This window comes from Porites lutea, chromosome 8, assembly GCF_958299795.1.
Source record: "Porites lutea chromosome 8, jaPorLute2.1, whole genome shotgun sequence".
Taxonomy (NCBI): domain Eukaryota; kingdom Metazoa; phylum Cnidaria; class Anthozoa; order Scleractinia; family Poritidae; genus Porites; species Porites lutea.
Window position 1 is genome coordinate 5,904,777 of NC_133208.1, and position 14,077 is coordinate 5,918,853.

The 14,077-nt window shown below is 35.9% G+C and overlaps 1 long non-coding RNA gene across 1 annotated transcript; it reads right to left on the bottom strand.

Moving 5' to 3' along the window:
* Positions 1-3,356: 3,356 nt before the first annotated feature.
* LOC140945663 (uncharacterized) lies at positions 3,357-6,733 on the bottom strand. The gene is made up of 4 exons (XR_012166733.1): positions 6,594-6,733; positions 5,617-5,716; positions 4,443-4,546; positions 3,357-3,371 (listed from the first exon to the last, which is right to left on the bottom strand). It is a non-coding gene; the product is annotated as an uncharacterized lncRNA (long non-coding RNA).
* Between the last annotated feature and the right edge of the window lie 7,344 nt (positions 6,734-14,077).

The following is a 14,077-nucleotide window of genomic DNA, read 5'->3' on the forward strand; positions in this document are numbered from 1 at the left end:
CGATTGCTCATATAATTTTTTAATTTATTATTTATTTGTTACTTTACTTTGCCTTAGGTTATGACATGCAAGGTGGAAAATGTGAAGAATGGCTGAAAATACACTTTAAACAGGACACCAAATGACAGTCAAACCCCATTGATATGGACACTGAAGGGGCCATAGGAAGTGTCTATATATATCAAGCAGGTGCTGTTATAAAAGTCAAAAATACACTTTTTTATCGAAATACTACAGCATCACACCTAACATCTTTAAACATCACTAAGCTCTTATTCTGCAGACTGTGTCCATGAAAACACACGGAAGTCTCAAGAAAATCGATCAAAAATTATGTAAAATTTACCAACTCGATTGATTTCAAAATGGTCTATTATTGTTGTGCACAATTCATTCATTTTGGTGTACTATGATGCTGGGAATATGGACATGACGTCAATTAAGTGAAAGGTTTTTTTTACCCTAGAAAAAAAAGAGGTTGACTACAGCACACAATGGACTATAAAGTGTGCAGATTAGCAAGGTTGACTTTATATGAGAATCTGTTCATTGAGGAAGAAAAAAACGTCCATTATCCACTTTAACAGGTCAGTCTGTATTAAGTGGGTTGAATAAAGAGAAAAATTAAGGGTTTTCCCAGTGACCAAGGAAACTTCCCATAATAACAGGGAGTCCACATTAAGCTGGTGTCCATAAAGAGGGGTTTGACTGTATGATACAGGACAAACATAATCTAATAATAATAGAGGCTTAGTGCCCACTAAGTTTTTCAGTGTGTATTTATTCCACCTACAGTGACAGGATATTACTATAATGGCATAGTCTTTACACTAGATCAACAAAACTCAGAAACCCATGCATTGTTTGGGACAAGACAAGACAGTCTTTATTAATCATAACATAATACAATATATGGTAAATAACTAAAAGGTAATATTTAGTATAAAAATAAAGTGCTCCAACAAATAAGAAAGACCAAACTAAAAAAGATTTAAAACAACCTCAATCAAATAATAAAAGTGATCACACTGTCCATGAATAGAACAAAATAAAACCCTACAGGGAGGGACGGAGGGAGGGAAATGATTGCTAGTGCAGTAAAAGTAAATGTTGCTACTGCAATGCCAAGTGAGAATGTGACTAAACTAGAATTGTATCCGTCTGTAACCCATATTACAGTCGTGGTATTCCTATCTTCCGTAAAAATACTATATCCTAGGTAGTAGACACATGGTATAAAATCTCTTATGCCAAAAAACTACTGTGATGCTGTACTAGCCCTGCATCCCAATGTGACACCTTCCTTTGAGATTTAGAACCGCATCAGTCGTCTCAACTGATGCACCCCCTTAATAACAATAATTTAAAGGAACAATTTTTTTAAAAAAGTATAGAGATATAAATATATATAATATTTTCTTGTCTTGTGAAAAACCATTCTATTAAATATTTTGACACAAACAATATGTAAAGTCTGCACATCTATTTCATTTGTCAAAGCTGTTTTTCAAAATACAATTGTCAAATTATGTTTACATCCTCTCAGTGACTATTTAACAGCTATTAGAACACGAATGAGTCCACTTGCATTATTTTCATCCGCAATGGGGTTTTGCAGTTTGCAATAAGCAAAGACAGAAGTTCGTTAATGACTGCTTACGACTCTTCGCGAGTGCAATTTCTTTAAATTTTATTTATTTCTTTGACCTTCGCATATTTCGAACATGTGTGACGATTCAATATACTGGAAATTTATATACAGCAAGAATAATTAGCATTAAGATTATCATTATCAATCCTTAGATCGAAATTAGATTTTAGCGCGTATGGTATTGCGCCCAAAGTAGAATAGAACAGACTTCTCCAGGTCGAAGCTGTGCTCGCAGAAATTACTCCAAACAGGACTTCTTAAAACCTTACCACTTGAAATGTATTGCGGTATTCAAATTCCCTATTCTTCTAATTCGATCGGAGTCGTCGAGTTGTTTCTGGTCTCTTGAAATATTATCAGAAATCCACGGGTGTTTACAGAAAGCGTTCTCGATCATTAACATCTCGATATTCGTAAATCGAACGCTATGACGCATAAAATAATCTCGATTAATCGGCTCCGTATTGCTGTTACTTTTCTTCAAGGTACATTCCACCCAAAGCACTCGACATGCAGCTATTACTTTTTTTTGCTTCGAAGTTTCCCTGTTCGACATTTCTGTCGAGCTTAGTCCTCTCGCAGTCAAGTCAATGTTTTGGTTGAGCTCTGAGCCAATCAGATTGCAGGAAATTACATATCCAGATCTGGTTGTGGCCCGGACTGCAAGTTGTACGTCCTTATTACTTTCTCGGGGACTTTACGGTCGGTACTACATCTAAAAACGTAGCAAATGATCATTTTAACCAATAATCAATTTGCAGTTATCATCTTTAAGATAAAAAGTTTTTATTTGTCTGATGTCTAGAATTTACAAACTCGACCGCGATTTTGTGCATTGGTGGATTTTATCACTTGTTTGCTCCCTGAGAAACCACGTGACATTGCTTTTGTCCCGTCAGTCCTTCAGCGCGTGCAAAGATTGCTGGTATCGTGAGTAAGGTCAATTGTACGTGAGTTAAAAAAGGCAGGAGCTGATTAGTGTCTCTTGAACGTAGAAAAAACTTTAAAAACAGGGGAAGAGAAGTCAATTCCCGTAGAAGTGATCTCATGAATTTTGTCAAACCGATGAGCCGCAAGCTCCTTCCTTCAGAAACTGATATACTATTCCTCGAATGACAGGTGGAATCTGGTGCCAGTCAGTTCTATGGCCACAAGTCGTCACATGCTTTTTTGTTATTAATGTAATATTAACATAGAATGCGTTCATCTATAACATTTCAAAAGAATTGTCATAAATCTCTAGTTTTTCTTTACGCACAGCTCTAAGCGATACCTGAGAAGCAGATATGGTGACTTTCCGTTCCAAACATCCTTAAGACCAAAATCTGCAAGTTATCTTCTTAAGCGAGACTTTGAGCATCCCTGTCACTTTTATACGGGAGTCTCCCCGGGGAAACAAAATCAGACAAAATAAGGAGAGAGAATATGATTATTGCAGTTTAATATTATTGATAAGCCTGATACAATCTTGGACCATTACATTCAGTCCTGTTTGAAATATGATACGTATACATCATGGTCTCCATCGCATTATCGCCAGCCTGTTAGTTTTTCACGAGCTTCTTCAGTGCGTTCTCTGACCTCACGTCCACGCTCAGACACTTGTTCCCGTATTTGCTCCTGTGCCGCATTTTTGACCTCATTTGCACGCTCAAGTACACTCTTCCCTGTCTCACGTGCGACCTCTGCTGGATTACTGGAACACTTTCCATCAGTGGGCCTAACAGAAAAACAAAATATACAAAAACTGAGAAAACTGTCATGCAACACATTAAGGATCCAATTTCATGTTATTAAAATAAATGATAATCAGGGAGAGGTACTCCGGGGAGGAAAGGGATACGTTTTTTTTTTTTTCAGGCTTCAGGTATATCAAACAGCCGCTTTGGGTAGGTGCAGGTGGACTCATATGAAAGGGTAACGTTTTCACTAGTTGAAATATATGAAAGGGAAGGGAAATCTGTCATTGTGGTATGCAAAAAAGGTCCAAAAGGGCTAACAGATGAATTTTATGGCTATAAAAAGTCAAGAAAACCTTCTGGTTTTGGGATTGATTCCTACTTAAAAGACGGTACATGGTGAAAGGGGTACCATTTGTCCATGGAAGTTATACAAAAGAGGTACCTCTTTCATAAAAAATCGTTTATCGAAGGGTAAGGGGTTGGACCTCGGGGCGGAGCATCCCCGGATAAAACTTTATTAAGTACACCCTCCCCGGACTTGGTAAAACGCGCGGCGCACTTCCAATGGAGCGTTTATTCAAGAGCTGCGATTATTTCAAAATCATATTTGTTCAATCCCGGTTGATTACAACTATTGTAAACCATTTCTAAATATTATGTCTAACAAAAATATGTTTAAAGTTCCAATGTATCGCTTTTTTGCTGATGCAAATGTCTGATAGATTACGGAGTTAAGCAGTACAGTTTAGGTTTTGCGTTATATATAACCGTCTATCGGATTCTGTTTGGGTATATTTTACAACCTTTTATAATCCTTGATTAAACGTCGCATTATCTTCCGATTCAGTGTGCGACGTGTTATTGAGGGCTGCGTGTAATCGAGTAAATACGGTAATCTTGTAGTTAAGTGCACACAGAGGGCGTAGGGGGTTGGTGAGGGAGAGAGAGGGGGAATTAGAGGAGAGTTAATATTTATACGAGGTCAATCACGTGTGTGTCTATGAAGGGTGAAAAGAGATGCTTGGAAAGACAAATGCAAAGATGTTTTGCCAAGAAATGGAAATAAAAATAGGACTGGTGCCAGGTTCCCTCCCTTAATGTATGCTTACCGGCAAACACTTGGCAGGCAGCATCTCACCCCTGTTAGGGGACACGTTAAACATACAGATGCTCTCTTGAGGAAGTTATTTGCTTCATCTGGGTCCTCAATGACCTGGGTACAAAAGAAGAATGAAAACAAGGCCTACCTTGAGTCTTCATCGCGCCATGCATTTAAGATTTTTTACTACTATTTTTTCTAATACCTTATGAGCTCCTGAAAACAAAATCTCTTTTCTCTTATTAGAAGTCCCTAAACAAACAACTAAGTTTTTAAGTAAGCTTTAAGCATTAGTAACATTCACTATTTCTGTGTTTGCGCGAACTTAAATAGCCTGCGAACCGCAGACGTGTTTCCGGTCGTCGCTTCTCTCCCTTTAATCTTTTCTTCAATATGAATCCTTTTGGTGCTTATTTCATCAATAAGTGCCACAGTCCCGGCAAATAAACTTTCGTGAACGCGTCGTTGTGAGAAAAAAGGGCGGCTGTACACAGGGTACGTCGTCCTTTCAATTTTGACTTGAAAACGTATCCACCGCGCACGATCTTGCAAGAAGTCTCGCGAGTAGTTCCTTGATTCTAAGAGCTAAACTGTGATTGGCTAAAAAGGTTCTACGTCAAGGAAATCGTTTTGCCGCTGGGGTTCGCAGACGTTATTTTTCGGAGGGATAGAAGAGACGATCGGAAATACGTGTGCGGTTCGCAGGGTAGAACTTTGTGACGACTACAATTAAGCCAATAAACAGCACTTTTCGTGCGCCGTAATTTTAAGCAGCTTGAATGTTACAATCGGGATCCTGTGCAATCAAAGCTAAAACAGTGCAACTCTGGATCACACTACGTTATTAATCAACACTTGGCTAAGAAGTGATGGTAAGTTGATTTACTAATAAACTTGATGAAAGTCAGAGCAAAGTTTTTATTTTTTACTGTAGAAACTACTTGATAGGATTTAATTTTGCTTAGGCGCGGCAATACCGAATGGATGTAACTTTATAATATTTCTTTAAAAACGTTTCCTGACAACAAACAGAACAAAGTGAGTTTGAATAGGTTACAAGAGCTTGTACTTATCTGCTTGATGTGCAATGAATTAAGTTGTGGTTATTACTCTGGAATCATTTGCGGCGCCGTAATATCCTGTTATAGCATCAAACAAAACTGATTACTTATAAAACTGTTTACCTTGGAAGCCCTCCTGTTTTGAACATGAACTTTTGCAGTTGTCGCGGACAGAAAGGCAAGCAAAACAAAGGCCACGGACGCTTTCATGGTACCCTAACAACTAAAAACAAAGCAGTGCTATAAACACTAAATAATGATTTTATTACGTTTTTTATTACATATTAAGCAATTGTTTGCATTAAACGTTTTTACTTCATATAATAAGAACTTTTTCAACACGTCACAGACAAGAATAGTAAATTACTTGACGTTCGTTTAATAGGCCACTCGCTCGTTCAGTTTACTAGGGTAAATTGATCAGAATTAAACGTTCTCAAATATATCCGTCCGTAAAATTTCTCTGATTTCTTAATAGTTGTTGGCTATTCTTTGTATTATAGCTCTAGATAGCTGCGTCGAAATTGTAGGAGTGCTTAATGTATGAAAAACACGAACTCTTTTACGCAAGTAATGAGATGATTTACTATTTTAGCTTTTGAATCTCTGGCTGGAATACCATATTTATTCGATTAACCGCGCTGGGCGCTTATTAAATTTTTGGACCTTGAGATTGGGCGCTTATTAAATTTTCACCATTCTCAGCAGAGTACAATTTAATTCTTAGGAGCTCTAGGAGAGCTTGCTCGCAGGCTAAAACAAAATTGAACTTTTTCCCTTTTTTTTTTGTTCGGTCACCACCAAGCCTTAATATCTACATTGAAATCCTGCAAACTAATCTCCAGCTATATATAACTTACCAAAAAAATGTCTCAGAGAATTCGGTGGAACCTTTTCTGTTGTTAATATATTGATATTCTTAGGCGAGATTTGATGGTCAGTGAAAAATGCAATTTTTTTAAGATAGATCAAATCAGGGAGATTAAGAGACTCAAGTTTTGCGCAAATGAATTAACTACTTTTGTTTTCCCTGCTTAATGACGATAAGTTTGGGTGTTAAAAAGTTCTTCCACAAAGTACCTAAAAACATTATGACATACCTGTTAGTCAAAATTCTCTTTCAGTTGGATTAAGACTTAAGAATCGGGTCAAACCAACAGTAAAATGATCAATGTGCGTTTGTGTAGACCTATTTCAAAGTATCTGAGATCAATTAAAATTCAGGGTAAACGAACTCTAGATGGAAGCAAACAAATCAACAGCTGAGCAATTCTTCGGAAAGGCGTCAGGCACGAAGTCGAAAGAGCGCGTGACCAACAGCACGAGAACTTTAAAAAAATAAAAAATAAAAAATAAAAAAAAATAAAAAAAATTAAATTAAATTTTAAAAAAAATTAAAAAAAAAAAAACTGCACGAGAACTGCTTTGCTACCCATACATACACTCCTTTCCTTTTAAAGGACGTTGTTTTTCAAGAAAATATTCTATGACTTGTATTATTCTTAAATTATAGCATCTGACTTTTCCGTTTTATTATTGGGTATAAATTGCAGTAATGCACCTTTTTTCGCTTTCGTGGCTTGTTTTGCCGTTCAGAGAAAGGAATAATTTTACGGTTATGTTCAAAAGATATAAATGTATTCTATTTATAAATTTTTCAAATTATATCATCTTCAGAATATCAGACTTAGGTTTATACATATCATATTCTTAAATTTCTGAAATTTATGCCTCGAAATTCTTATAAATTTGTTCTTGTAAAAACGAGTGTATCTGGTGATCTATTCTGACTGGCTGTCTGCTAAAATCACCCAAGAAAAGGAACTCAAACTCAAAATGATAGAGAATAAAAAGCAAATAATTAAATTGGTTTTCAATCATAAAAACACAACCCGTCAGCAAGTTAAATAATACATTCTTGTGTATGTTCAGGATGCTATTATTTAAGTTAATTCAATGAGATTATTTTCTTATTTTTCTTTTATCTTGTCTTTCCTCTGTAGTTAGACCATACCACGTCGTATTACATACAAAATCAATTTATACATCCTATTTCATGATCTGTATTTTGTTTGGTCTTTGTGATCGGACTGGTGTATTAACTAGTCGAAATTTCGAAAGTCTTTTACATTGCCTGAAGCGCTTTGACGTTGTTTGATCAGTCCGAGAAATTTCATATTCACAGTAGTAAGTGTGATTGTTTTTTCCCACTGGAAATTATAATTGCAATTCATTTCTTGTCGTCAAGTGCGTACTTCACGTGGGCCAACTAAAAGAGTTATCTATTTGCGCCCTTTAGATCATCTTCGCATCTTAAAAATGCGCTGCTATGTAAAATTAAACAATTATTTAATGAAGATGAGTATGTCATGAAGAATTATTATCATCCTTTTCATCATCATCATCATCCTAGTCATCGTTATTATTAATCCTTATGTTGATTAAGCAGAATGATTGATTACGTGCCGCGAGCGAGTTAAGGCTTGAGGTACTTTTGATAAGAGTTATCAGGTATCCAATATATTGTTAGTATGTTACTCTGAGGAGACGGCTGTTAATTGAACCTTTTGTAATAAAGGAGCCTGAAATTAATTTGCATCGAAATTCGAGGATTGCTACAAAAATAACGGAACATCCTTCCGACTCAGCAACAGACGATACAAACTGTCTAAAAACATAGGGTGCCTTATGTGAGGTGTCTGAAAGTAGTCAAAAAATACCAACCCTACATGCAGTAAATGGAGCTTATGTCTCTATAAAAGTTTTTAATAAACTAAAAAATATATATCTACTATGTACTCTGAATGGCTGCAATAAAGTAGCAAGTTCATGTGCCCCAACAAACAGGAACAAATATGTGAATGAAAAGTACTAAAAAAATGCTAACCCTTAACTTAAAATAGAAAAATGTCTCTATGAAGTGTTTGCAATAATCTACAGAAAACCATACCTAGTGTGTACTCTGAATAAATGTAAGTGCAATATTAAATTAGCAAGTTTGCGCCCCCATAAGGTTTCCATAATGATAATAATATCAGTCTTTAAATAAAGTATCTGAAATTGCGAAACCTTTAAACCTCGTTAGTTTACGTTAAAGTTTTACAATTCACAACCAATATACATGATGTTTCAGAAATTGGTTTTGTTTTCAGAGACGTATAACCGTAGACTGCGGAGAAGTAACTGTCGACGTTTCAGGAACTACAACGGTGATTATTTCCAGACTTCAGAAGTATAATCCATCGATTTATTGCGATGAATCTGCGCAAATCTCCACAACCAGTCCAACAACCAAAAAATTGTAACTGTAGAAAAAGGAAAAATTGAATGCCTTGGCTCTTGAAACGAACTGCATGCAATCAAAATCTGCAGTGACAACTGAGGTAATTATAGAATCCTATAGTTGTAGGACTTGCATCTATCCTCAAGGATCGCTACAGAAATCATTGAACATCCTTCCCACCCAGGAACAGACAAAACGAACTATCTAAGCATATATGTTCCCTTAATATTTTTTCAATAAAATGGACAGTAGTAAAAAAAAACCAACCATGGAGCTTATGTCTCTCTAAAAGTTTTTAATAAACTAAAAATTATACATCTCATTTACTCTGAATGACTGCAATGAATTAGCAATTTCATGTCCTCGCACAAACAGGAACAATTATGTAAGTGATAAACTTTAAGAATTACTTTTCTGGTGCATGGTGTAGGTGGGCGATTGGGTTATTTTGTTTGGGAAGAATTTGTTTTCCAGGCCTAATCTTATGTGATCAAGAGCCATTTGGGGTAGTTATTGGCAATTTAGGCTGAGTCGGTTCTTAATTTCTATAAAGGAGGTATAGTTGATGACTACCAGATAAATAAAGAAACTTGAGTTTGGTCCTTCAATATACAGAATTTGTTCACGATTGTACATTGCAAGCTCCTTTAAGCAAGGTCCATGAAGACAATTGCAATCTGCACCTTTTTATAAACCTTTTTCCATTGTGGGAATAAGTAACACTTCTATTAATTTTGTAAATACAGTTTGGTGCAGTATCTTCTTGTAATATCAACTGGTAATCTCGAAGTCAAACTCGTTGGTTTGGCCAGGGCTAAAAGCGAAGCTCCTGTTAATAGATTCATAATTTAAATCAAACAATAAACTTGTAATCCACATTAAATCCAGTTAACTTAAGGACACATTCATGTGACTTTTGAGGGAACTGGGCTAAGTGATTTTAGGGGAAAATACTTTGCAAACTGTCCACGAGTGAAACAATTCGTACGTAGGGTTAATAATATTATATGTACTCCCAAAAAATTTGCAATAATCTTAGATCACAGTCAAGAAACATAAATAAAAGACCTCAGACCTGCCAGACCACAAAAAATGTAAGGTTTTTATTAGCGGGTGTTTTCTGTATTACGAAAATTACTAAGATCATCCACTGTTCTTTAGATCATGGCGTCTTTTCATCATTGGTGAAAATGCCCCGGTTTTCTTTTACATAAAAAAAAATGGCCTGGAACGTACATTTAAAAACTATCGACCTTTCAGTAACTTACGATTTATTTCCTGCAACCTAACTGGAAGTGCCGCAGCCAAACAACTTTAGCATAATACGGTAACATGAATAATTTACTCTCCATACTATAATCTTCATATCATAAGTATCATAAGAACTCATCTTTGCTACTGATACATACACTCTTTTCCTTTTACAAGAACGTTGTTTTTACAGAAAATATTCTATGACTTGTATTATCCTTAAATTATAGCAACTCACTTTTCCGTTTTATTATTGGGTATATTTATTGCAGTAATGCACGTTTTTCGCTTTGGTGGCTTGTTTTGCCGTTCAGAGAAAGGAATAGTTTTACGATTAAGTTCAAAAGATATAAATGTATTCTATTTATAAATTTTCAAATTATATCATCTTCAGAATCTCAGCCTTAGGTTTATACATATCATATTCTTAAGTTTCTCACATGTAAGCCTCGAAATTCTTATAAAGTTGTTCTTGTAAAAAAGAGTATCTGGTGAACTATTCTGACTGGCTGTCTGCTAAAATCACCCAAGAAAAGGAACTCAAACTCAGAATGATAGAGAATAATAAGCAAATAATTTAATTGGTTTTGAATCATAAAAATATAACCCATCAGCCTGTTAAGTAACACATTCTTGTGTATGTTCAGGTTGCTATTATTTAAATTAATTCAATGAGATTATTTTATTATTTTTCTTTTTATCTTGTCTTTCCTCTGTAGTTAGACCATACAACGTCGTATTTTGTCCTTTTGATGGGACTGGTGTATTAACTAGTCGAATTTTTTCGAAAGTCTTTCACATTGCCTGAAGTGCTTTCACGTTGTTTGATCAGTCCCAGAAATTCCATATTCACAGTCATAAGTGTGATTGTTTTTTCCACTAGAAATTATAATTGCAATTCATTTCTTGTCGTCAACGGCGTACTCCACGTGGGCCAACTAAAAGAGTTATCTATTTGCGCCCTTGAGATGATCTTCGCATCTTAAAAATGCGCTTGCTATGTAAAATTAAACAATTATTTAATGAAGATGAGTATGTCATGAAGAATTATTATCATCCTTTTCATCATCATCAAAGTAGTCATTGTTATTATTAATCCTTATGTTGATTAAGCAGAATGATTGATTACGTGCCGCGAGCGAGGTAAGGCTTGAGGAAGTTTTGATAAGAGTTATCAGGTACCAAATGTATTGTTAGTATGTTACTCTAAGGAGACGGCTGTTAATTGAACCTTGTAAGGAGCCTGAAATTCATTTGCATCGAACTTCAAGGATTGCTACAAAAATAACGGAACATCCTTCCCACTCAGCAACAGACAATACAAACTGTCTAAAAACATAGGGTGCCTTATGTGAGGTGTCTGAAAGTAGTCAAAAAATACCAACCCTACTGTAAATGGAGCTTATGTCTCTATAAAAGTTTTTAATAAACTAAAAAATATATATCTACTATGTACTCTGAATGACTGCAATAAAGTAGCAAGTTCATGTGCCCCAACAAACAGGAACAAATATGTAAAATGAAAAGTACTCAAAAAATGCTAACCCTTTACTTAAAATAGAAAAATGTCTCTGTAAAGTGTTTCTAATAAACTACAGAAAACCATATATATACATATATATCTAGAGTGTAGTCTGAATAAATGTAAGTGCAATGAATTAGCAAGTTTGCACCGCCATAAGGTTTCCATAAGGATAATATTATTATATGTCTTTAAATAAAATATTTGAAATTGCAAAGCCTTTAAACCTCGTTAGTTTACGTTAAAGCTATAAATAATTCACAACCAATATGCATGATGCTTCTTAAATTGGTTTCGTTGGGTTTTCAGAAAAGTATAACCGTAGACTGCGGAGAAATAACTGTGGGTCGACGTTTCAGGGACTGAGGGTGATTAAAAAGAAACTTAGTATTCTGATTTCCAGACTTCAGAAGTATAATCCATCGATTTATTGCGATGAATCTGCGCAAATCTCCACAACAAGTCCAACAACCAAAAAATTGCAACTGTAGAAAAAGGAAAACTGAATGCCTTGGCCCTTGAACTGAGAACTGCATGCAATCAAAATCTGCGGTGACAACTGAGGTAATTATAGAATCCTATAGTTGTAGGACTTGCATCCATCCTCAAGGATCGCTACGGAAATCATTGAACATCCTCCCGACCCAGGAACAGACAAAACGAACTAATATTTTCAATAAAATGGAAAGTAGTCAAAAAATACCAACCGTACAGTAAATGGAGCTTATGTCTCTCTAAAAGTTTTTAATAAACCAAAAATATGTATCTACTAAGTACTCTGAATGACTGCAATGCTGTTAGCAAGTTCTTGTCCCCGCGCGCACAAACAGGAAAAATTATGTGCATGGTGTAGGTGGGCGATTGGGTTATTTTGTTTGGGAAGAATTTGTTTTCCAGGCCTAATGTAATGTGATCAAGAGCCATTTAGGGTAGTTATTGGCAATTTAGGCTTAGTTGGTTCTTAATTTCTATAAAGGAGGTATAGTTGATGACTACCAGATAAATAAAGAAACTTGAGTTTGGTCCTTAAATATACAGAATTTGTTCACAATTGTACATTGCAAGCTCCTTTAAGCAAGGTCCATGAAGACAATTGCAATCTGCACCTTTTTATAAACCTTTTTCCATTGTGGGAATAAGTAATACTTCTCATTAATTTTGTAAATACAGTTTGGTGCCGTATCTTCTTGTAGTATCAACTGGTAATCTCGAAGTCAAACTCGTTGGTTTGGCCAGGGCTAAAAGCGAAGCTCCTGTTAATAGATTCATAATTTAAATCAAACTATAAACTTGTAATCCACATTAAATCCAGTTAACTTAAGGACACATTCATGTGACTTTTGAGGGAATGGCTAAGTGATGTTAGGGAAAAATAATTTGCAAACAGGCCAAGAGTGAAACAAATCATACATAGAGTTAATAATATTATATGTACGCCCAAAAAATTTGCAATCATCTTAGATAACAGTCAAGAACCATAAATAAAAGACCTCAGACCTGTCAGACCTCAAAAAATGTAAGGTTTTTATTAGCGGGTGTTTTCTTTATTACCAAAATTACTAAGATTATCCACTGTTCTTTAGATCATGGTGTCTTTTCATCATTGGTGAAAATGCCCCGGTTTTCTTTTAGATAAAAAAAATGGCCTGGAACGTACATTTAAAACTATCGAGCTTTCAGTAACTTACGATTTATTTCCTGCAACCTAACTGGAAGTGCCGCAGCCAAACAACTTTAGCATAATACAGTAACATGAACAATTTCCTCTCCATACTATAACCTCCATAAGTCACGTGTTGTCTTAAAGAACCTCCAAGGGCCAGAGTGATCTTTCATTTTACGTTCTTTTGTTAGCCCATGATTCGATCCCCTCGCTTATTCGCCGCTCTTTCGCGCTCACCTCAATGGCCCCTACCCAACGAAACCGCCAGTTACGCTGGATATAATATAGCTATTTTAAACTTCAATGCGATTATTTCAAGTGCTACAGTTTTTACAGGTGCGCAAAATTTTCCACCATTTGATTGCGAGAAAGCGTATTCAAGTACAGGTTCGAAAGAAGAAGAGCAGCAGGCTGCGTGGCAGACAAAAAAGGGGAGGGAGGGGAGGGAAAGGGTCTCTTTCCAGTTGTCTCACCCTTTTCCCAGTCCCATCTCTACGTCTAACACGCGGGCTGTTGTAGCTAGGAATGGATGTAGTTAATCAGGAGCCCATTGATGGGCTCCTGAGTTAATTAATTACCTCCGGCGTAATCGTTCGAGGGAGTGGGGGGAGGAGGGTTCTTAGGTTAATATTTGCTGGGTATAGGCCGCTGGCCTCTCAGAGCCCCTACCCCATTATAGTCTATTCTGTGGCCAATTGTAGACCGCATTGCACTTTTGGACATATATTTTATGTAGTTTCCGCGATCCCAGCTTGTTCACTTTCTATTTTTATGAATTGACCCATTTTTTAGATTGAACGAAGAACACGTTACTTTTCATCTACGGTAAAAACATTCTGGTACGTTTGCTAACCGTAAATATGAA